We start from the raw sequence: 23,347 nt of genomic DNA, 5'->3' as shown, positions 1-23,347 counted from the left end.
TTTACTTCACGGTGGAGACTGCCAGGTGCACTTACAATGCACTATCTTATGCCTCAGTGGTGGTGTTTCAAAGAAGGAGTGGCCTGTAATGTGCACATGGGTTAGAATTTTTAGACTTGGGGTATATATTACATGTGAAGAAGAATTTTTACAGTCAAACAAACTAGACTACTTACTTCAAAATGCCAATATGACAATTTAGCCATAAAAGTGAGCACTTTTCTGAGACCTCAGTGGAAATTAATGGGAATTCAAAATCAGCTTCACAGGTTTTTGTCTGTTTGCATTTTATTTTACTTCATTTATTTATTTATTTTGGTCTCTTTGCCATTTCTTGGGCCACTCCTGCGGCATATGGATATTCCCAGACTAGGGGTCTAATCGGACCTGTAGGCACTAGCCTATGCCAGTGCCACAGCAACGCAGGATCCGAGCCGCGTCTGTGACCTACATCACAGCTAACGGCAACGCCGGATCCTTAACCCACTGAGCAAGGCCACGGATCAAACCCACAACCCCATGGTTCCTAGTCGGATTCGTTAACCACTGTGCCACGATGGGAACTCCTGTTTGCATTTTAACTTGGCTTTTGTTTGTTATTACGACCATGGGCAGAGTTCTGAGACCTGTAGTGTTTGCTGCACCAGGATCCTGTGGGTCCCTGGGGGTGGTGCCGTGGGAATCCAGGTTCCCAAAAGGAGAGGTTGGGGAAGTGATGCTGAGTAGCGGGCAAGGACGGGCGAAGCCACATCCGCCTTGGTTGACGTACACTCTACACCATGAAGCAGGCAAGGTCGTCCTGTCCGTGTGTTCTCCAGCGTAGCATGTACCAGCAGCCCTGGCTGACCCATTCGATAGACTGCCGAAAACCCCTGGAGGCTGTGGGTTGTCTTGTAACACCCTCTTCTCTGCGACAGTGACTCAGATGTGTCCCTGTGAGAGCTTCAGGTATAATCGGGAATGGGGTCAAATGCTGTCTTCCCTTTACAGATAGGGACATTGAGGCTTGAAGAGATAACGGAGGCTTGTGAAGACCCCGTTGCCAGCGGGGCTGTGGCTGTCACTTAGCTTGTCAGGCAGGCCTGACCTGTGTGTGATCTCTGCACAGCCAGGCCAGATGACGTTGTGTTGTATCTCTTTCTAGCTTGTAAAGCATCCGTGTTTCTGGGTTGGTTCCTGAACCACTCTTAAGTCTCCGTTCTCTCTATGCCCTGGAGGTAACCCTCAACTCAGGGTCTTTGTGGGGAGGAGAGGGACTGATGAAGGAAAAAGCACCTGCCAGCCGGGCCAACAGCAGAGCCTCAGTCTGTGTGCATTTCCTTCCCTTTCCCCGGGTCCCCGGGATACGCTGGGGGCCTGACTGCCGTGAAGAAGCAGATGCTCCTGTGGCTGTTGCAGCTCCTTCCAGGAGCCGGGCAGTGGTGGCGGTGATTCCCTTGGTTGATTTGGTCCTTGGCTTCGGAGGTTTATGGTGTAAGCCAGCTGGGCTGTTGGTCTGGTGTTCCAGCCGGATGTCGTCGTCTTCCCTGAGAGGACCCAGAGCACGTGTCCTTTCTTAAGCACAGCCAGCTCTGAGGCTCTGGTCTGCAGAGCTCTTGCCCAGCACCCTCAGCCTTACAGCCCTGGGGCTCGCTCTCCTCCCAAGGTGGACGTGTGGGTTTCTCGCTGGCACTGCTTTCATTCATTGAATTGAATGAGTGTCTGTTATGTGCCCAGGTCCCCTTCTAAACGAAGGGTGTAGTCGTGGACAAGGCGTCAGAACCACGTCCTCGGAGTTCCCGTCGTGGCGCAGGGGTTAATGAACCCGGTTCCATCCCTGGCCTTGCTCAGTGGGTTAAGGATCCGGCGTTGCCGTGAGCTGTGGTGTAGGTTGCAGACGTGGCTCGGATCCCGCGTTGCTGTGGCTCTGGTGTAGGCTGGTGGCTACAGCTCCGATTCGACCCCGAGCCTGGGAATCTCCATATGCCGCGGGAGCAGCCTAAGAAATGACAAAAAAGACAAAAAAAAAAAAAAAAAAGAACCATGTCCTCACGGACCTTGTGTCCTAATGGCCAGTAAGAAGGGAGCGGCCATGCTTTTTGGTCCTCGCCGTTTGACAGGGTCATGAGATAGTTTCGAGCAGTGGGTTGTGAGCAGAAATCTCTGGTCTTGGCTCAGGCATTTCTCTGTTGTTGCAGACTCTCTGGTGCTGTCTTTTCTTGCCGCAGTCACGTAAGCACTTACGGAGAGAGGAGTCACCAGGTCAGAACAGGCTGCAGGGCTGGCTGAGCCCCCATATTTGGGGTGGGTCTTCTGTTCTGGAGAGGGCTCCCCCCAGACCTAATGGATTTTCTGGGAAAGATCAATAAAGTTTTGTTGTGTCTACTCACTGGGATGTTGGTGCCGTGTGTTTCTGCAGCATAATCTGGCCTGTTTTAATAGGACTGGCTATTCTAGAGCTTGACATTCCACCTGGCCTAACACTGATGGGGACACTTCGGAGCTTACAAAACTGTTGGTGAGGTGTTGCTGGGCTGTGGTGCATTGGGTTAAAGATCTGACATAGTTTCTGCAGCAGTGCGTGTTCAGTCCTTGACCCGGGGCTATGGGTTAAAGAACTGGCATTGTCATTCCTGTTGCGTAAGTTGTAGCTGCCACTCGGATTTGATCCCTGGCTTGGGAATTTCCATATGCCATGTTGCAGCCAAAGCCAAATCAAACAAACAAACAAAAAAACTTGGTGATAGGAAGGAAAGACTGATTGCTTACCTGGGACAGATCCTGGGTCGGTCAGTGGCTGAAGTGGATGAGGCAGCCATCTCTTTCTCCCTTTTTCTGGGCTTACACGTCTTCCTTGTGTCTGTCGCCCTGAGTTCCCCTGTTGCACAGCCCCACATGCACCAGAAGCGTTTCTTTTGGTCACAGTGCTGGGGGAAGTTAGGGGTTTCTTTCCATCCCCATGTGATTGCAGTAGACTTCAAGGAATGGTTTGGTAAACACCTCTGTTGTACCTTCTGTGAGTTCTGCTCAAAAAAAAAAAAAAAAAAAAATTCAGGAGTTAGGTTGTCAGATTTTCCCAGATTTGTGTAGAGGGAAGGTGGCTTCTCTTCCTGGGGTAAAAGGTTACAGTTGGGAGGAGGCTTGGGCAGGAAAGCAGGAACAGGATGCTCCAGTTGGGGAGTGAGAATCCTTTGCTGGGAAAGTCCTAGCTCAGCCACCCATCAGCAGCACATTGACTTCCCACTCCTATATTTGGAATTTGGGCTGGATGTGTCCAAAGCTGCAAGAAGGCATTTCTATAGCTCATCACAGGAATAAGAGCAGATTAGTAAAACAACAAGCTAAAACCAGTATCGTCTGAGGTTTGGTTTAAAACCTGGAGTTCCCATTGTGGCTTAGTGGGTTAAGAATCTGACTAGTATCCATGAAGACTCGGATGTGGCCTCAATCAATGGATCTGTTGTTGCCGAGAGCTGTGGTATAGTTTGCAGATTTGGCTCGGATCGGCTGTGGCTGTGGTGTAGGCTGCAACTGCAGCTCTGATTCGACCTGTAGCCTGGGGCCTTCCATATGCTGAAGGTGTGGCCCTGAAAAGACAATCAATCAATCGAAAAAATTATAAAAATGAGACACAGTCCTAGGTTCACCCTCAAACAGTAACGTTCTCAAATGTGACCTCCATAACCAGATGCCTTCTAGGACAAACCTGAGGGTGCTTTGTTCTTGTGTGTTCAGTTAACAGTTTTATAGTGGCTCCAGGGCTGGTTCTGAGAATTGGATCACAGACCTAATCTAGTCCCTAAATCCTTGGCCCTTTCTTTGCCCTCGTCCCAGTTGCCACAGTATTAGAACCATCCTCTATCCTTAAGCTGACTGTTCCCTGGGACTGTTCTTGAGAACCTCAGCTAGCTTTTTTTTTTTTTTTTTTTTTTGATAGGCAAGAAATAGATTTGTTAGGATAGGACGCTTGTGAGACATGCAAGCGAGCAGGCAAGGGTAGCTTTTAATTGGAGAGGAAGAACAGGAGGAGAGCTTGGATAAACAAAACTGCTGGAGTTTCCGTCAGCTGTCGAAACTGAGAGGTGTTTAATTCTCCTGGAGAGCTTGAGAGGAAGAATGAAAAGCAGCCCTTTCTGTCCATCTGGGCAGTTGGGAGAACTCTGAAGATTTGCACGCCATGAAGTATTTTCCGAACATTTATGCTGTCCCTGCCCTGACACGTGTTTACCGAGCACCTTCTGCATCTCCTGGTTGGTTCCCACTCGTGAGTAATGGATCGAGCCTGCTTTTTACTTTTCTCTCAGGAGCTTTCCGTCTGGTACTCAGAGTGGGTTATTTGCTGAAGTTTTCCCTCTCTTTCTGTGGGTTCCCTACTGTACAGTCTCTGAAGTGCCCTCAGTTAAGAGACGAGGCTTCGCCCGCACTGTTTCTTGGGATTGTTCTAAACAAGTACAAAAGCATATCATTGCTGAATCTCTTCCATACTTATGCTTTCACAGTTTCTTCCTTGTGTGGGTTCAGTGGGGAGCAAGGCCGGAGCCCTGAAGCATCTGCCAAACTCATGTATGAGTAGGGTTTCCATTGTGTGTAAACTCTCCGGTGGGCAAGGATACTAGGCTACACTGATGTTCATTCTGCTGCCAAGCTGTCTATGGAGCTTTCTTCCAGTATGATTCGTGGATATTTGATAAAGCCTGTGCTTCACTTAAAGTGCATTTCCCATCCAGCTCTCCTTTGGATTATGCAAGCAAGCTCTTGTCTTTCACTCAGTTTCAGACTGAGGAAAACTCTCCGAGCTGCTTCTCATTTCTACCACAGTAGGATGATGAATCTCACATCACGCAGATCAAAGCACTCACACAAAAATTTAAGGATTATGGTATTTGAATTCACTGCACCTTCAAGGAAAAAGAAAGAAACCTTTCTGTTAAATTTTTTAGGCCAGTGAATGTCAAATTTCTATCATGATCGTTGATTCCATAATCCGTTCTTCCTTCTTCCCTCCTCTCCTCCCTCTCTCCCCCGCACCCCTATCCAAGGCCTGCAGAAGTTCTCGGCCCAGGGGGAGAACCTGCACCACAGATGCGACCTGAGCCACAGCAATGATAACGCCATAGTCTTAACCCTGTGGGCCACCAGGGGAATTCCTCCACCATCATACTTTTCACACCAAGCAGTTGTCCATGACTTGTGCAAACACTGAACAGTTTCAAAGCATTTGAAAAAACAAAAGTGAAGGATCTTTCATGTTGACAAAGAGAAGAGTAAGGTGATTTTAATTTTAGATGAGTCTTTTAAAAATGTTAATAGCTTGGAGTTGCCGTTGTGGCTCAGTAGGTAACGAATCCGACCAGGAACCATGAGGTTGTGGGTTCAATCCCTGGCTTCACTCAGTGGGTTAAGGATCCAGAGTTGCTCTGAGCTGTGGTGTGGGTCACAGACGCAGCTCGGATCCCTCATTGCTGTGGCTGTGGTGTAGGCCGGCAGCTACAGCTCTGATTGGATCCCTAGCCTGGTAACGTCTGTATGCCATGGGTGTGGCCCCAGAAAAGACAAAAGGGAAAAAAAAAAGTTAACAGCTTAAGGAACAATAGTTTCTTACACAGAGGAATTAGGGAAAAAGGGTTTTTTTATTGTTTTCTTCCTACTATAACATTTCAAAGCCATGTTGTTCAGGGGTCAACTTAAACTATGGTGAGTAAACATTACTCAGCATCAAAGCTGTTTATCCTCCTTAAAGGAGCAGCGCATACTCCCAGTGTTACTCTTTGAGTGGAGAGATGCTTCTACACTGCTCTCCTCTTGGATCTCTCCAAAGTTCCCGCATTTTGAAATCCAAGCTTTCACAAGGGCTCTGTCCTCCCTTGACCTTTGCTCATGAACCAGTGAGTCATGTCTGCTCTTACGACTTAGGACACTGTTTTGTTCCCTCATAGCACGTTTCACAAGATAGAGTTAGTGGGTTTGTTTACATGTTTTTTTTTTCTTAAACTTTTAGAACATAAGCATCAGGAGGGCAGGGGCTATGTCTGGCTTTTGTAGCCTTGAATCTTCAGTGTTGAGCACAAGACTGACATAATGTATAAAGAATACAAGGATGAAAATACAGTTGACCCTGGAACAACGCACAGGGTAGGTTATGGGCGCCAACTTTTGCACAGTCAAAAATCCACGTACGACTTTACAGTTGGCCCTCTGTGTTTGTGGTGCTGCATCTACAGCTTCAACCACCATAAATCATGTGGTACCATAATAACTATTGCAAAATAGTTCACGTGTGTGTTGAGCCACACAGTTCAAACCCGTGTTGTTGTTCCGAGGTCAACTTAAGCAGGAGAACCTGCCACAGCCATCTGGACACTGGCCTTGGTTACTCAGGTGCATGATGGCCTTGAGGCCTGGTGCTGTTCTTCGTTTACTAGCAGAGGTGGAAGGAGAGCGCATGCCTGTCACCTGAAGGAGCGCAGATACATTCATTGGGGTGTCTAAGGCTATCGTTCTGTCTGCATGAATGTTCTAGCCTGGAGCTCTGGGAGCTTCACCCTGGAATGGGAAGACTGGATCCCATGGGCACCCCAGGAAAAGCACCTCCACTCAGGTCGCCTCTCTTCCCAGCACCCACCGCCACGACGTCTGCTCTCCATCCCTTGCCAGCAGTAAAGGCCTGAATGCCCATATCTCTTCCCACAGACTGTCTCAGCACTGAGGCCTGTAAAAGGATCTGGAAGAGGCCTTAGAAATCAGTTTTGCCAGTGGGTCCCAAACTGGTAGGCAGAGAACACTGTGAGATATGCAGAAAGTATTCTGCACCCAAGTAAATGCAGAGACAGTGGTTAAAATCAGCATTTTGTTGTAGAAGGATTTCTTAGTGTTTATGTTTAAATGTACAGTAAAAACTCTAGGTAAAAGAGGAGGATAAGCATTCAGTGCTGCCAGCCTTGCTTGATCGTGGTGCTGGGGGTGGTTTGTGTGACCTTCACACCCAGCATCTCTCGGACAGTTTTGTGGAGCACTGCTTTGGGAAACACGAGTCTAATTTCCACCTTCACCATTATGGGAACCTGACACAACATCTGAATTAGTGGAACAAAAGTACATCCCACACCACCTTACAGACAATTACTATTTCCTCCACACCACACAGCCTCTTGGGTGGTGGGATAGGCATCGCCATTAAACATGAGGAAGTTGGAGCTTCAGTCCCCATGCCTAGACCCTGTGATCACAGGAGAACCCGTACTCCGCATGCTCTTTCTAGGAAGAGGACATGGCGACCTCTCTCTTGCGAGCTCTAAGCCAAAGAATGTGTTTCTCCAGCAGTACAAGCAGTTGTGTTTGGCATCTTCTGTATCCAGGAGAAGATCCCAGTGTTTTGGCAACACCATTCTCACTTGCTGCCAACATCTGCCACGGCGAACACTACCTCGCCCGAGAGTTGAGGAAACGGCCCTTCACTTGTACAAAGCTGACACCCCAGGAAACATCGCCCACCTTCAGAGCTCACGTGCACCCCGGGGTCAAGAACAGGAACCGCCAGTCCACCCAAGAAAGCAGGTGTGTGAGGCGAATGACAGGAAGTAATTGTCTTCAGATGTGATGGGGAAGGTGCAGGGAGAGGATGGAGGTTTCCCGGGTCCCAGTTCAGATGCAGCAAGAGCTGTAGGAAGAAAGGAAGTTCTTGTCCCTGCGAGTTACAGAGCGGGATTCAGGGGTTGGTTTCTAAGTGACTCCTCACCTCCCATTCTTCCCCTTGTGCTTTCTGAGACGGGCTGTCAGGGCTCCAGCCGCCACTGTCCCCACCACGCCTAACAGCCCCCACTGTTTGAGAAGAGGAAAAGGGACGCTGACATTGGAAGGGCCACCGCCCTCGACTAAACCATGAGCCTCCCCTGTCTCTGCAGTTGCCAGGACTCCCTTCTTAGGGATGGTGTCTTGTTCTCAGAGAGAACCCCATTTCCTCATAGGGAAGTGGGGTGCAGTGCCCTCCAAAACCGTTTCTTTCCTGTGCGGTCAGAGACCTGGCAACAGTCTGTCCTCTAATCATCCTCCGGCAGGAAGCAGTCTGAGTTTGCAGGAGAGTAAGAGGGAGTGCTCTGCCCTTTTGCATTTTCATCAGCAGTGAGCGAGGGCTCCTATTGCTCCGTGTCCTTGTCAGGGTTTGTTGTCAGTGTTGGTGGATTTTTCCCCATTCGGATGGTTGTAGAGGGTATCTCATTGCTTTCATTCACAATTCCCTGCTGACGTGATGTGTGGAGCATCTTTTCACATATATATTTTTACCATCTGTGTACATTGTTTGGTGGAAGGTTCGTTCACATATATTCTGTCCCTTATTTAATCCTGGGGTTCACTTTCTTATTGCTGAATTTTAAGAGTTCTTTGCAGTAAGTTCTATATTTGTCAGATGATGTGTTTGGCAGGTTTTTTTCTCCCGGTCTGTGGCTTGTCTTCTCATCCTTCTGACATGGTCTTGCAGAACAAAAGTTTTCAAAATTAACGAAGTCCAGCTTATCAGTCATTTCTTTTGTGCAGCGTGTGCCTTTCGCGTTGTATCATCGCCAAACCCAAGGTCATCTAGGTTTTCTCCTGTGTTTTATCATCTAGGAGTGTTATCATTTTGGTTCACATTTAGGTCCAGAATCTATTTTGAGTTATTTTTGTGAAAGGTGTGAAATCTGCCTCTGGATTTTTTTTTTTTTTTTTTTTGCATGTGAATGTCCAAATTGTTGCACCGTTTGTTGAAAAGACTATCTTTCTTCCATTTTATTGCTTCGGTACCTTCGTCAACAGTCATTTGCCCATATTCCTGTCGGTCTCTTTCTGGGCTCTCTATTCTGTCCCATTGATCTGTTTTTCTATTCCTTCCCAATAGCACCGTCTTGATTATTTTAGCTTTAGAGTAAGTCACTGTTGGGTAATGTCAGTCTGCCAGCTTTTTTCTTCTCCTTCAATGTTGTGTTGGCTATTCTGGGTCTTGTGCCTGTCCATGTATATTTTAAATTTTCCACAAAATAACTTGTTGGGATTTTTACTGGGATTCTATTGAATGTACAGATCAAGCTGGGAAGAATTGCCATTTTGATACATAGTATTGAGACTTTATTCATGAACATGGAATATATCTATATTATTTTTTTATATTTACTTCTTTTAGATTTTTTTGAGTTGTTTTTCTATAGATATTGTACATATATTGTTAAGTTTATACTTAGGCTTGTTGTTTCATTTTTGGAGGTCCTAATTTAAGTGGTATAATGTTTTTAATTTCATATTCCAGTTGTTCATTGTTGGTACATAGTTGTTCATTGTTGATACATAGTTGTTCATTGACTCTTGTATTGTAACTTTGTAACATTCAGCTTTGATACATGTGCCTTCTTAGTTTCATTCAGGAGCTGCTTGTTGGTTCTTTGAGATTGTATATACAGATGGCCATATCATTTGTAAACAAATACATTTTCATTTCTTTTTTCTCAATCTGTATGTTTTATTTCCTTTTTTTTTTCTTATTGCATTGTCTTAGGGCTTCCAGTTTGATAGTGAAGATAAGTAGTGAGAACGGACATTATTATTTTATTCTTTATCTGAATGAGAAATCTCCCATATTAATAACACAATTAAATATGATATTGGAAGTTCCTGTTGTGGCACAGTGGAAACAAATCTGACTAGTATCCATGAGGATGTGGGTTCAGTCCTTGGCTCAGTGGGTCAGGGATCTGGTATTGCTGTGAGCTGTGGTGTAGGTTACAGATGAGGCTTCAGTCACAAGTGGCTGTGGCGTAGGCCAGCAGCTGCAGCTTCGATTTGACCCCTAGTCTGGGAACTTTCATATGCCAAGGGTGCAGCCCTAAAACAAACAAACAAAAAAAAAAAACAAATATGATATTAGTTGTAAGATTTGTATAGGTTTTTAAAAACTCAATTTAAGGAAATCCTCTCTTCCTGGTTTTCTGAGGTTTTTATCATGAAGGGTTGTTGAATTGTGTCAAATAATTTTTTGCATCTGTTAATGTGATCATGTGATTTTTATTCTTTTAGTCCATTGATGTGATAGTTTACATTAATTTATTTCTAAATATTGGACCAGCTTTGCTTTCTTGGAATAAATCCTACTGTATAATTCTTATTATATTTTGTTGGATTTGATTTGTGAATATTTTGTTGATTTTTTGAATTTTTGAATCTATTTCATGAGAGGTAGTAGCCTGTAGTTTTCTCGTGTTTTGGTTGTTGGTGTTGGGGTAATAGTTGCCCCATAGAATTCCGCATCTCTCTTCCTGTCCACCCCAGACACTGCCTGTCCTTTTATTAAGATAATCTGTCACCCCTGCAAACTATCCTGATCCCAGACCATAACTTCACAGTCGTCTATATTGCAGCTTTAGAAGATATCATTCAGTGCCCTTTCTTCTCTTCTCTTGGGAGTTTTACAGGTGGGGAGTGTAGCAGACATTTTTTTTCCTGCCACCACCTTGGCACATGGAAGTTCTTGGTCCAGGGATTAAATCTGAGCCACAGCTGTGACCTTTGCCACAGCTGTGGCAACTCCAGATCCTTAAGCTACTGAGCCTGGCCAGGGGTCAAACCTGTACTGCCACAGAGACAATACCAGGTCCTTAACCCACTGTGCCACACCAGGAGCCCATTAGCAGACATTTCTTGACTGCTTCTTAGCATCATCTTTCCTTTCCTCCTTCCTAACAACCTTGATTCAACTTGGTAGTGTTGTGTACAGGGGGCATGCATAGGACCCCATTTTTTTTTCTTGGCTCTTCAGGTGTGGCAGTTGGTTTTTTAGTTTTATTGTATCTTCCTGTCCATAATTTGCCCAAATTGTCCATTTCCACAGTTATTTTTAGTTCTATATAGATGCTTTGTATTTTATTGCTTGAAGACATATTTGTCTAGGTGCAGGCACTGCACCTAGCCTGTTTCCCAAAACTTCATTGCAACTAACATTACTTAACACTACATGCATGAAACTCAAAGGTAGAGAATTTAATGTTGAAAAGGGCAATGGATTTGAAGAGCCATTTCTCACAATAAGATATACAAATGTCCAATCAGCACATAAAAAGGCATGCAACATCATCAGCCATCAGGGCAATGCAAACCCAAACCAACTGAGATCTCACTTATATCCCCTAGTGTGGCTGTCATCGAAAAGACAGACAATAAGACATGTTATCAAGAATGTGGAGAGGAGGGGTTCCCTCTGTGGCCAAGTGCTTAACTAACCCGACTAGGATCCATGTGGACACAGGTTCAATCCCTGGCCTCGCTCAGTGGGTTAAGGATCCGGCACTGCCATGAGCTGTAGGTCACAGACCTGGCTCAGATCCCTTGTTCCTGTGCCTGTGGTGTAGGCTGGAGGTATAGCTCCGATTCACCCCCTGTGTCGAACCTGGGAACCTCCATATGCCGAGGGTACGACCCTAAAATAGCAGAATTACAATAATGATGATGATGTTGAGAAATTAGAAGCCTCATACACTGTTGGTGGCAATTTAAGTTATTCAGCCACTGTAGGAGGCACCTTGTCAGTAATTTCAAAACTTACACATAGAATTGCTATTTGAGGAGTTGCCGTTGTGGCGCAGTGGAACCAAATCCAACTAGGAACCATGAGGTTGCAGGTTCAATCCCTGGCCTCGCTCAGTGGGTTAAGGATCCGGTGTTGCCATGAGTTGTGGTATAGGTCACAGACACCACTCGTATCCTGAGTTGCTGTAGCTGTGGTGTAGGCCAGCAGCTGAAGCTCCGACTGGACCCCTAGCCTGTGAATCTCCATATGCCATGAGTGTGGCCCTAAAAAGCAAAAAAAAAAAAAAAAAAAAAAAAAGCTGTTTGACCCAACAGTTCCACTGCTAAATATAAACTCAAGGGAAATGAAAACTTGTGTCCACAAAATCTTATATACAGCAGTACTATTTGTAATATCCTCAAAGTAGCAATAACCCAAATGTCCAGCAGCTGGAAAATGAGTGAAGTGGTATATCCACAGAGTGGAATAGGATTAGTAGGGTTCTCTGGTGGCTCAGCTGGTTAAGGATCTGGCATTGTCACTGTTGTTGTGCAGGTTCAGTCCCTGGCCCAGGAACTTCTGCATGCTACAGGTGTAGCCAAAAAAAGAGAATAGTAGTTGCAATGAAATGAAATGAAATTCTCCCAATGATTGGTGATAGAACACAGTAGAAGATAATAAGAGAAAAACAATGTGTATAAATATGTATAACTGGATCTCTTTGCTGTACAGCAGAAATCGACAGAATGTTATAAATTAACTATCATTTTAAAAGTTTGTTTTTAAAAAATGAAATTCTGGAGTTCTCACTGTGCTGAAGTGGGTTAATGGTCCAGCATTGTCTCTGTGGTGGCACAGGTTTGATCCCTAGCCTGGCGCAGTGTATTAAGTATCTGTCGTTGCCGCTGCTGCTGTTTAGGTCACGGTTGTGGCTCGGATTCCATCCCTGGCCTAGGAACTTCCATATGCCATGGGTGCAGCCACAAAAGAAAAAAAAAATCTGATATATGCTATAACATAGATGAATGTTAAAAACATGCTACATGAGAGGAGTTAAGACACATTCTGTATGAAATATCCAGAATAGAAAAATCTCTAGAGGTAGAAAGTGCTGAGTGTTTTCCAAGGGCAGGAAGCTGCAGGGCGTAGAGGTAGTCTGCTAATGAATTCAGGGTTTCTTTAGGGGATAATGAAAAATGTCTAGTGGCTTCCAGGAAACCAACAATTACCTGTCACCACTGAACTCTTAATGAGGGAATCACTCTGGGGCTTGTTAAAAGTTAGCCCTCGATCGTGTAGTTTCAACTTTTTAATAAGTTGCTCGGGTGATCACTACAGGCATCTCATATCCCTGCTGGGTCACCCTGATTAAAGAGGCATTTGGGTTGCCTGTTGTTCTCATACATGAACAGCCATGGAGAAGCCCAAGAGGGTCCTCTTACAGAGCCACCTTGAGAAGCCACTGTCGTGTTCTGGCTGCCCTCCGGGGAAGGGAAAGGCAGCTCCCACGCTTTCCATTAACCTTGACTCGTGGGAGAGAAGGCCTTTCTTGAGTTGGAATTCATTCAAAGATTAGTACAAGAGTGTCAATATTTATTTATCTCTCTCTCTCTCTCTCTTTTTTATTTATGGCCACCCCTATGCCATATGGAAGTTCCCAGGCTCAGGGTTGAATGGAGCTGCAACTGAGGCCTTACACCACAGCCACAGCAGTGTTGGATCTGAGCCCCATCTGTGACCTACTTTATAGCCTGTGGCATATGGAAGTTCCCAGGCTAGGGGTTGGGTCAGAGCTGCTGACTTATGCCACAGTCACAGAAGAGGAAAAATGTTCTGAAATGGTGATGATGAAATGTAAATATACTAATAAAACCACTGAATTAAACACTTCAAAATGGTGAATTTTATGATATGCATCTTATATCTCAGTTTAAAAATCGACTAAGATGCAGCTTGGAGTTCCCATCGTGGCGCAGTGGTTAACAAATCCGACTAGGAACCATGAGGTTGCGGGATCGATCCCTGGCCTTGCTCAGTGGGTTAAGGATCTGGTGTTGCTGTGAGCTGTGGTGTAGGTTGCAGACGCGGCTCGGATCCCGCGTTGCTGTGGCTCTGGCATAGGCTAGTGGCTACAGCTCCGATTAGGCCCCTAGCCTGGGAATCTACATGTGCCATGGGAGTGGCTCTAGAAAAGGCAAAAAGACCAAAAAAAAAAAAAATCAACTAAGAAGCAGCAAAAGCAGAGAGTGACAAGTAGTCTTCCAGGTAACTAATAGTAGCAGGTGGGACAGGGAAAAAGAGTGTGGTGTAGAAGAAAGATGAAGTCAAGTCTTTGGAAAGAGGTAATGGAATTTAGGAAGACTTCAGTGGAGGCAGGGATTAGGTATCATTGTAGAGAAGCAGTAATAGAGGAAAAGAAATAAAATGTATAGAGATGAGAAAGGTACAAGAAAAACTTAGTATTGGCGTTCCAGCTCTGGTTAAGATGGAGTAAGCCTGCTTCCCCTTTTCTCTCATGTAGATAACAACTCTAAAACCTGGATGGAGTAGATCTATGACAGCAGGGATCTGGAGGAGAGCACCAGAACTCAAAGTACCATGGGACTAATGGTGAGTCAAACAATTTATGTTCTCTGATATTCTCTCTTGGCTCAGCACAACTAGAAACCTGGAAGTGAGCAGCATAGTGCAGATGGAAACAGAATACATCCTTTATTTATAGCCGAAACTCTCAGGAAACTAGGGATAGAATGGAACTTCTTCAACCTAGAAAAGAGCATCTATTAAAACCTATAGATAGGAGTTTGCCTTGTAGCTCTGGGTTAAGACTCCAGTGTAGTGTCTGCCAGGACAGAGGTTCAATGCCTGGCCTTGCTTAGTGGGTTAAGTATCCAGCATTGCTGCACGCTGTGGCCCAGGTCACAGATTCAGCTTGGATCCTGTGTTTTGCTGTGGCCTGAGATCGTCCACATGACACAGGTATGGCCCTAAAAACAAAAACGAACCAACCAAATGCCTGTAGGTAACATCATAGTTAATTGAGCTTCCCTCTGAGATGAGGAATGAAGCAAGAACACCAATCCCTGCTCTCCATGTTTAGCATTGTACTGGAGGGCTCAGCCAGTGCAATAGTGAAAGAAAAGGAAATAGGAAACATTCCAACTGGAAAGGAAAAGCAAAGCCGTCACTATTCACAGATGACCCGGTTGTCAATGTAGAGAATCCTAAGACCCTATCAAAATTTCCAGAATAAGTAAATTTAATAAGATCACAGGGTACAAAGTCAACAAACAAATTCTATTTCTATACACTGTATAGAAACAATGTAATTTACAGTATCTTCAAAAAATATTTAGTTATACATCTAAAAAAACATTTACAGGGTATGTATGCTAAGAGCAATAAACTATAGATGACTTAAGTCAAAGAAGTCCTACATGGGAAGACGTACCATGTTCATAAATTGGAAGACTCAACATGGTGAAGACAGAGGTTTTCCTCCAGTTGATCGATCAATGTAATTCAACCTGGAAGGATAAAAGACTACAAGAGCCTTAACAGTTTTGAAAAATAAGGAAAAGGACTTCTGTTTGTCCTCAGCAGTTAACGGACCCAACTACGATTCATGAGGATGCAGCTTCCATCCCTTTCCTCACTCAGTGGGCATTGCTGTAGATCCCAGAAGAGGCGCCGATCCCGTGTTGCCGTGGCTGTAGCTCTAAGTCGACCCCTAGCCTGGGAACTTGCATATGTCACGGGTGTGGCCCTAAAAAGCAAAAAAAAAAAAAAAAATTGGGAGTTCCTGCTGCGCTGCAGCGTGTTAAGAATCTGGCATTGTCCCTGTGACAGAGCGGGTTCGATCCCTGGCCTTGCACAGTTGGGTTAAGGACCTGGTGTTGCCGCAGCTATAACAACAGTAACGTGGGATCCAAGCCCCATCTGTGACTTACACTGCAGCTAACAGCAAAGCCAGATCCCCGACCCACTTAGTGAGGCCAGGGATTGAAAGTGCATCCTCAGGGTTACTAGTCAGATTTGTTTCCACTGTGCCACAACGGGAAATCCATAAATTTTAAAAGATTCAGGTCATACAAGGTATCTTCTCTGACCACATGGAATGAAACTAGAAATAAATAACAAAAAGAAAACTGGAAAATTCACAAACACACTTTTAAATGAGCAGTAGGTTGACAAAGACATTGTAAGGGCAATTGCAAAATACTTTGAGATGAAGGAAAAAACACAACACACCAAAATTAAGGAATGTCCTGCTGGGTAGCACTGGGAACTATGTCTAGTCACTTATGATGGAGCCTGATCATGTGAGAAAAAGAATGTATATGTGTACGTGTGACTGGGTCACCTTGCTGTGCAGGAGAAAATTGACACAACACTGTAAACCAGCTATGATGGAAAAAATAAAAATCATTATTTTAAAAAAAACAAAACCAAAAAAACAAAATTAAGGAATATAGCAAAGCAGTACTTAAAGGGAAATTTTAGCTTGTAGATGCCTATATGTTAAAAGAAGAACAATCTCAAAGCGGTAGCTTAACTTTCCATTTTAAGGAAAGAGCAGACTAAATCCAGTGACAGCTGAGAAATGGAAATAATTAAGGTTAGAATGAAGTTAAATGAAATAGATAATAGGGAAAAAAGAGCCACTGACAACAAAGCTGCTTCTTTGAAAAGATAAAAAACATTCAGGGAGTTCCTGTCCGTGTCGCAGCGGAAACGTATCTGACTGGGAGCCATGGGGTTGCAGGTTCGATCCCTGGCCTTGCTCAGTGGGTTGGGGATCCAGCATTGCTGTGAGCTGTGGTGTAAGTCGCAGGCAGAGCTTGGATCTGGTGTTGTTGTGGCTGTGGTGTAGGCTGGCAGCAACAGTTCTGATTGGACCCCTAGCCTGGGAACCTCCATGAGCCCCAGATGTGCCCTAAAAAAAAAAAAATATGCACAAAAAAATTCAGAAATTTTGGCTGGATTTAGAGAAGTCACAAATGATTTAAATCAGAAATGAAAGTGAGGGCACAGGGAGGTGTATGGAATGATTGTCTAGCAGGGACTTGCTGTATAACACAGGGAACTCTTCCCAGTATTGTGTGATCACCTGCGTGGGAGGATAATCTGAAAGAGAATGAATGTGTGTACATATATAAATGAATCACTTTGTTGTGTAGCAGAAATTATCACAGCCTTGTAAATCACCTATACTTCAATAAAACTTTAAAAAATGAAAGAAAAAAAAAAAAGAAAGGCATGAAAGTGACGGAGTTCCTGTGGTGGCACCGAGGACCGGGCAGCATCTCTGCAGCGCCAGAACACAGGCTCGAGTTCCTGCTCAGGACAGTGGGTTAAAGGATCCAGTGTTGCCACAGCTGCAGCATAGGTCACAACTGCAGCTCAGCTCTGATCCCTGGCCTGGGAACTCCATATGCTGTGGGGCAGGAAAAAAAAGGTTAATAATTTTAAGAAGAAAAAAAGAAATGATAGGATATTCCTAGTGATTTTATAGAAATGAGAATGTATAAGAGAATACCATGAACAGCTGTACACCAACAAATTAGTAACCTAGATCAAATGGAAAAACTCTTAGAAACACAAAACTACAAAAACTTACTCAAGCGGAAATAAATATCTGAATAGACTTAAAATATGTGAAAAGGTCAATAAAAAAGTTCCTAGGAAACAAAAGACCAGGACCCAATGGCTTCACTGGTAAATTCTGCCAAACATTTAAAGAAAAAATAATACCAAACCTTCTCAAACTCTTCCAAAAATAGAAGAGGGGAGTTCCCGTCGTGGCGCAGCGGTTATCAAATCCGACTAGGAACCATGAGGTTGCGGGTTCGGTCCCTGCCCTTGCTCAGTGGGTTCAACAATCCGGCGTTGCCGTGAGCTGTGGTGTAGGTTGCAGACGTGGCTCAGATCCCGCGTTGCTGTGGCTCTGGGGTAGGCCGGTGGCTACAGTTCTGATTAGACCCCTAGCCTGGGAACCTCCATATGCAGCGGGGGGCGGCCCAAGAAATAGCTAAAAGACAAAAAAAAAAAAAAATAGAAGAGGAAGAAATGTTTCTGAACTCAAAATCTATGAGGTCAGGATTACTCCGATAACAAAGCCCAGCAAAGACATGACAAAAGAAGACAACTCTAGATCAGTGTCCCTTGTGAATGTAGATGTAAAAATTCTCAACAAATTACCAGAGAACTGAGTTCAGCCCCTTACTAAAACAGAGTTCTCCTGTAGCTCAGTGGGTTAAGGATCCACATTGTCACTGCAGCAGCTTCAGCCACTCCTGTTCTGTGGGTTCAGTCCCTGGCCGGGGAACTTCCACATACTGGGGATGTGGCCAAAAAGAAAAAAAAAATTTTTTTTAATGATTATACCTCATGACCACACGGATTTTATCCCAGGAATAAGGTAGTGGTTCAGTATATGAAAATCGGTGTAATATATAGCACATTAGTAGAATGAAGGACCCAAACCGTATGATCATCTCAACTGATGCAGAAAAACCTCTGACAAAATCTGACGTCCTTTCCATTAAAATCATTCATCAAGTTGGAGTAGAAAGAAACTTCCTCAACATAATAAGGGGCATTTTTATTTTTTAATTTTTTTAATTTTTTCTTTTTTTTCTTTTTTTTTTTTGCCATTTCTAGGGCCACTCCCACGTCATATAGAGGTTCCTAGGCTAGGGGTCTAATCGGAGCTGTAGCCACCGGCCAACACCAGAGCCACAGCAACGCGGGATCCAAGCCGCGTCTGCAACCTACACCACAGCTCATGGCAACACTTGATCCTCAACCCACTGAGCGAGGCCAGGGATCGAACCCACAACCTCATGGTTCCTAGTTGGATTCGTTAACCACTGAGCCACGACGGGAACTCCAATAAGGGGCATTTTTAAAAGCATTCCCCCTAAGATCAAGAACAGGGTGAGAGGATGCCTACTTCGATCACTTCAGGTCAGCGTTTTACTGGAAATTCTAGCTAGAGCAGTTAGGCAATAAATAGGAATAGACAGATGAAGTGGAAAGAAAGATGCAAAAATATCTCTATTCACAGATGAGGTGCTCATATATAGAAAATTCTAAAGAATCAACAAAAACTCAAGTATTAAAGTAGATAGATTTGGTCAAGTTTCAGGATGCAAGACCATGATGCAAAAATCAGCTATGTTAACCAGGCATAACCTGAAAAGGAAATTAAGAAAGCAATTTCATTTACAATATTACCAAAAAGAATGAAATATTTCAGAGTGAATTTAGCCAGGAAGATGCAATATTTGTACACAAACAGCTATAGAGCATTGCTCATAGAATTCAAAGGAGAGCAGAATAAATAGACCACACGTGCATGGATTGGAAGACTTGATATCGTTAAGATGGCTGTACTCTCCAAAGGGAGAGTCAGTGGGATGCCTGCCGTAATTCCAAATGGATCCTTTACAGAAATGAAAAAGCTGATTCTAAAATTAATGTGGAATTGCAAAGGACCCGGAATAGCCCAAATAGTCTTGAAAAAAAGAAGAACAAAGTTGGAGGACTTACATTTCCCAAATATTACTACAAAGAGGAGTTCCCACTGTGGCGCAGCGGAAACAAACCGACTAGGAACCATGAGGATGTGGATTCAATCCCTGGCCTCACTCAGTGGGTTAAGGGTCCAGCGTTGCCTTGAGCCATGGTGTAGATCGCAGATGCGGTTCAGAGCCCACGTAGCTGTGGCTGTGGTGAAGGCCGGCAGCTGCAGCTCTGTTTCGACCCTTAGCCTGGGAACTTCCATATGCCAAGACTGTGGCTCTAAAAAAAAAAAAAAAGGAAATGTGAAAAAGCAGTTCAATTGCACACGAAATGTTGCTCAACACCGTTAGTCGCTGGGGAAACATAAATCAAAACCACAGTGAAATACTGCATCTCACCCGCTAGAATCACTATAATGTTTTTTAAAAAGTATAACAGGAGTTCCCGTCGTGGCGCAGTGGTTAACGAATCCGACTAGGAACCATGAGGTTGAGGGTTCGATCCCTAGCCTTGCTCAGTGGGTTAAGGATCTGGTGTTGCAGTGAGCTGTGGTGTGGGTCGCAGACGAGGCTCGGATCTGGCGTGGCTGTGGCTGTGGTGTGTGTAGGCCAGCAGCTATAGCTCCGATTCGACCTCTAGCCTGGGAACTTCTATATGCTGTGGGTGAAGCCGATTAAAAAAAAAGTTCAATCTCACTAGTATTCAGAGAAACACAAACTGAGATACCATTTTATGCTCATCAGATCAATAAATTAGGAAATATGATTGTCGTAAGTGTTGGCTAGGATGGGGTTGGGTGAATCTGGACCCTTCATTTATAGCTGGTGGGAGTTGTATACTGGGCAGCCTTTTGGAAGAGTCTGGTAGTGCTCGTGGGATCTATACACCTATCCCCCAGCACTCTCAGTCCAGAGATGCCTGTCTATCTGTCTGTCTGTGATGGAGGCCCATGCAGGTCCAGAAAGGGATCTGTCCACAAATGCTCATGGTAGCATTGTCCGTGGTTGTGGGAAATTAAGGCAAGCTATATCTTCATGCCTAATGGAATGGACAAATAAAAAATGATACATGCATATTCAGCATTAAAACACTAAACTAAACGCGCACATAACAACATGGATATATCTTTTAAAACATAAGTAATAATGTGGGAAAAAGGAGTTAAAAGGTAAGAAGCAGAATGACATTGAACAAATTTCAAAGATTACACACAAAACATCACATTTTATGAGGAATCAATATATACCAGAATACATGTCAAACACATGAGACAGAGTAGGTGCCTGTGAAAGAGTGGAGTGGAATGAGAGTGGGATTGGCAATAACATGGAAAATGAAATGAAATTACCAAAAGAGAAGTCTTGCAGAGAGCTGTAGTCACGTTTTTACAGTTTTCTTTTTTTTTTTTTTGTCTTTTTGCTATTTCTTTGGGCTGTTCCCACGGCATATGGAGGTTCCCAGGCTAGGGGTCAAGTAGGAGCTGTAGCCACTGGCCTACCCCAGAGCCACAGCAACGCGGGATCCGAGCCTCGTCTGCGACCTACACCACAGCTCACGGCAACGCCGGATCGTTAACCCACTGAGCAAGGGCAGGGACCGAACCCGCAACCTCATGGTTCCTAGTCAGATTTGTTAACCACTGTGCCACGACGGGAACTCCTACAGTTTTCCATAGAGGGGGATAATTTACTGAATTCCCTGCTGATGGCCATTGAGATTCTCCAGTTTTTCAGGACTGTGGACCTAGTGGTCAGATAGACATAGTTTAAGGGGCTCTGCCATTTACTAACTAGTCTGTGTGCCCAGCGCAGTTACCTACTGTCTCTGAGCCTTAGCTCCTCCCTTGTTAACAGAGTGGTGTGGTTGTCGTGGTAATGTAACCTGCCAAGCAGAGCGTCTGGGACATGGCACAAGCCAGCCCACAGTGCTTATGTTACAAGAGACTTGGAGACAGGGCCGCGGGGCAGGGAGCCCCCCTGGGCAGAGGCCAGATCCATTTTGCTCACGCCTGTACCCCAACAATACCTGACAGACCGTCTACCCTAGTGACCATTCCTTGAATGACGTGCTTTCCAAGTCAGCCGTTTCGGGGGGGATTTCTCTTTCCTGACATCTAAGGGCCTAGTCAGGTTGCCAGTCACCTTTTACATGTTTCTTCAGCATCGTTTGTGGGTGATGCCTCTTCATACAGAGGGGTGTGCACGTCTGAGATTCAAGCCTCCGATTGTCTTGTATGAAGGCCACAGACAGTAGGAATCCCCTTTTCTCTGTCCCCCACCAAAAAGACTCAAGAACAACTTCGAAAATACTAACTTCTTCATCAAAAGGAGTCAAAGACCTAGGAATAAACTCAAGCAAGGAGGCGAGAGACCTGTACTCTGACACTGAAATGCGGATGAGGGCCATTGAAATGGAAAGCCCTCCCGTGTTCTTGGACGGGAAGAAATGGCATTGCCGTCCATGCCCAAAGCAGTCTGCATGTTCGATGCCATCCCTGTCAAAATACCCATGACATTGTTCACAAAGCTAGAACAAATAATCCTAAAACGTGTAATATAAATAAGCAGCAAGCATCTATTACACAGCACCGGGAAATGTAGCCATTATTTTATAATAACTTCAAATGGAGTATAATCTATAAAAATACTGAATCACTGTGTTGTACACCTGAAACTTACATAATAATGTACATCAGCTGTATCTCAAAAAAACTAAATTCTCCGGAATATAATGGTCTGTTTATGCCACGTGAGAAACTGAACACTGTTTAATAATATACAAGTCACTTTCTTCTTCCTTTACACTTGGTTTGCTCATCTATCAAGCGGGAATAAGATCTTCCTCAGTTCCCCTCGTGGTGCCCCAGAAACGAATCTGACTAGGAACCATGAGGTTGCGGGTTCGATCCCTGGCCTCGCTCAGTGGGTTAAGGATCTGGCATTGCCATGACCTGTGGCGTAGGTCACAGACATGACTCAGATCTGGCATGGCTGTGGCTATGGCTCTGGCTGTGGCCAGCAGCTGTAGCTCTAATTGGACCCCTAGCCTGGGAACCTCCATATGCTGTGGGTGTGGCCCTGAAAAGCAAAAAAAAAAAAAAAAAAAAAAATCACCTCCTCCATCTGCCAGAAAACACATTTGAAGACTAAGCTAGGTCATGTGACAGTACCTTGGAAAGGATAAATTTATATGGTTAGCAGTTGTTTAAGGAATGTAGTTATTCTATTGCTATTTCAGTTACTAATCTGTGGTGGTGCCGTTTAGGTGAAAGAACCAGCTCTTCAGGGACAGCCTTGTTTCCTTTGTTCTGGCCATGTGGGTGCTTTGTGCTAATTGCCTGTAGGGTATCCTTCCCCTGCCTCCCCCGGGCTCAGCGGGCCAGGCTTCCAGGTGGCAGAGCCGCCCCTCCTCAGAGGGCCAGGGCCAGCCTCAGGGTTAAAAACCTGCGCTCCCAGCTCATGGGCCGGGCAGCAGCAGCACAGCACAGACTCCTTCCTGATTCCACGCTCTCACCTACTTGATCCATCAAACACCAGTGACAGTGACGGATTCAGGTGGAATCTTGAAGCTACAGGTATATTTCCATGGACAGTCTGTATTCTTTGATGAATGGAGAATCCAGAGGATCCAGGAAAGAGGAAAAAAGCTGGACAAGCAAAGAGCAGTCGAGGGGATTGGCGAGACTAGGGGGAGAGTGTGAACTGGCATTTCGGGGCCTGGGGGTTGGATTCTTCCTGCTGGGGCAAGTTTGGACCTGACATGGTATTAGGGTCCCAAACACATTTGTGACCTCTCTCAATAAGAGAAGAGAGAGGGAGGAAGAGTAGTTAAACTGTATAAGGGAATTGTAAAACTACAAATTAGAACTTTTATGAGTTCCCATGGTGGCTCAACAGGTTAAGAACCCAACTACTATCCATGAGGATGTGGGTTCGATCCCTGGCCTCACTCAGTAGGTTAAGGATCTGGTGTTTCTGTGAGCTGTGGTGTGGGTCGCAAACTCGGCTTAGATCTGACGTGGCTGTGGCTATGGCGGAGGCCGGCAGCTGCAGCTCTGATTCAACCCCTAGCCTTGGAACTTCCATGTGCCTCAGGTGCAACCCTAAAAAAAAGAAAAAAAATGGAGTTCCCGTTGTGGCACAGCAGAAGTGAATCCGACTAGGAACCATGAGGTTGCGGGTTCAATCCCTGGCCTCACTCAGTGGGTTAAGGATCCAGTATTGCCATGAGTTGTGGTGTAGGTTGCACACGCGGCTTGGATCTGGCGTTGCTGCAGCTGTGGTGTAGGCCGGCAGCTACAGCTCTGATTGGACC

The 23,347-nt window shown here is 44.9% G+C and overlaps 1 protein-coding gene across 9 annotated transcripts in view; it reads left to right on the top strand.

Moving 5' to 3' along the window:
- Nucleotides 1-23,347, top strand: part of ZNF75A (zinc finger protein 75a) — a 66,126-nt gene that overhangs the window by 30,844 nt on the left and 11,935 nt on the right. For 7 of the 9 annotated variants that reach the window (XR_007134966.1, XR_007134962.1, XR_007134965.1 and 4 more), the window contains 2 exons: nt 7,335-7,533; nt 14,028-14,116. The gene's annotated coding sequence lies outside the window, so the exon portion shown is untranslated. Of the gene's footprint in view, nt 1-2,177; nt 2,369-7,334; nt 7,534-14,027; nt 14,117-23,347 lie in introns of those variants that run through there. The other 2 variants (XR_007134963.1, XR_007134964.1) reach the window with 2 other exon arrangements.

The sequence above is a fragment of the Phacochoerus africanus genome, chromosome 5, assembly GCF_016906955.1.
Source record: "Phacochoerus africanus isolate WHEZ1 chromosome 5, ROS_Pafr_v1, whole genome shotgun sequence".
Taxonomy (NCBI): Eukaryota; Metazoa; Chordata; class Mammalia; order Artiodactyla; family Suidae; genus Phacochoerus; species Phacochoerus africanus.
Note: the sequence above shows the minus strand (reverse complement) of the source record. Positions and strands in the feature narration are given on the sequence as shown.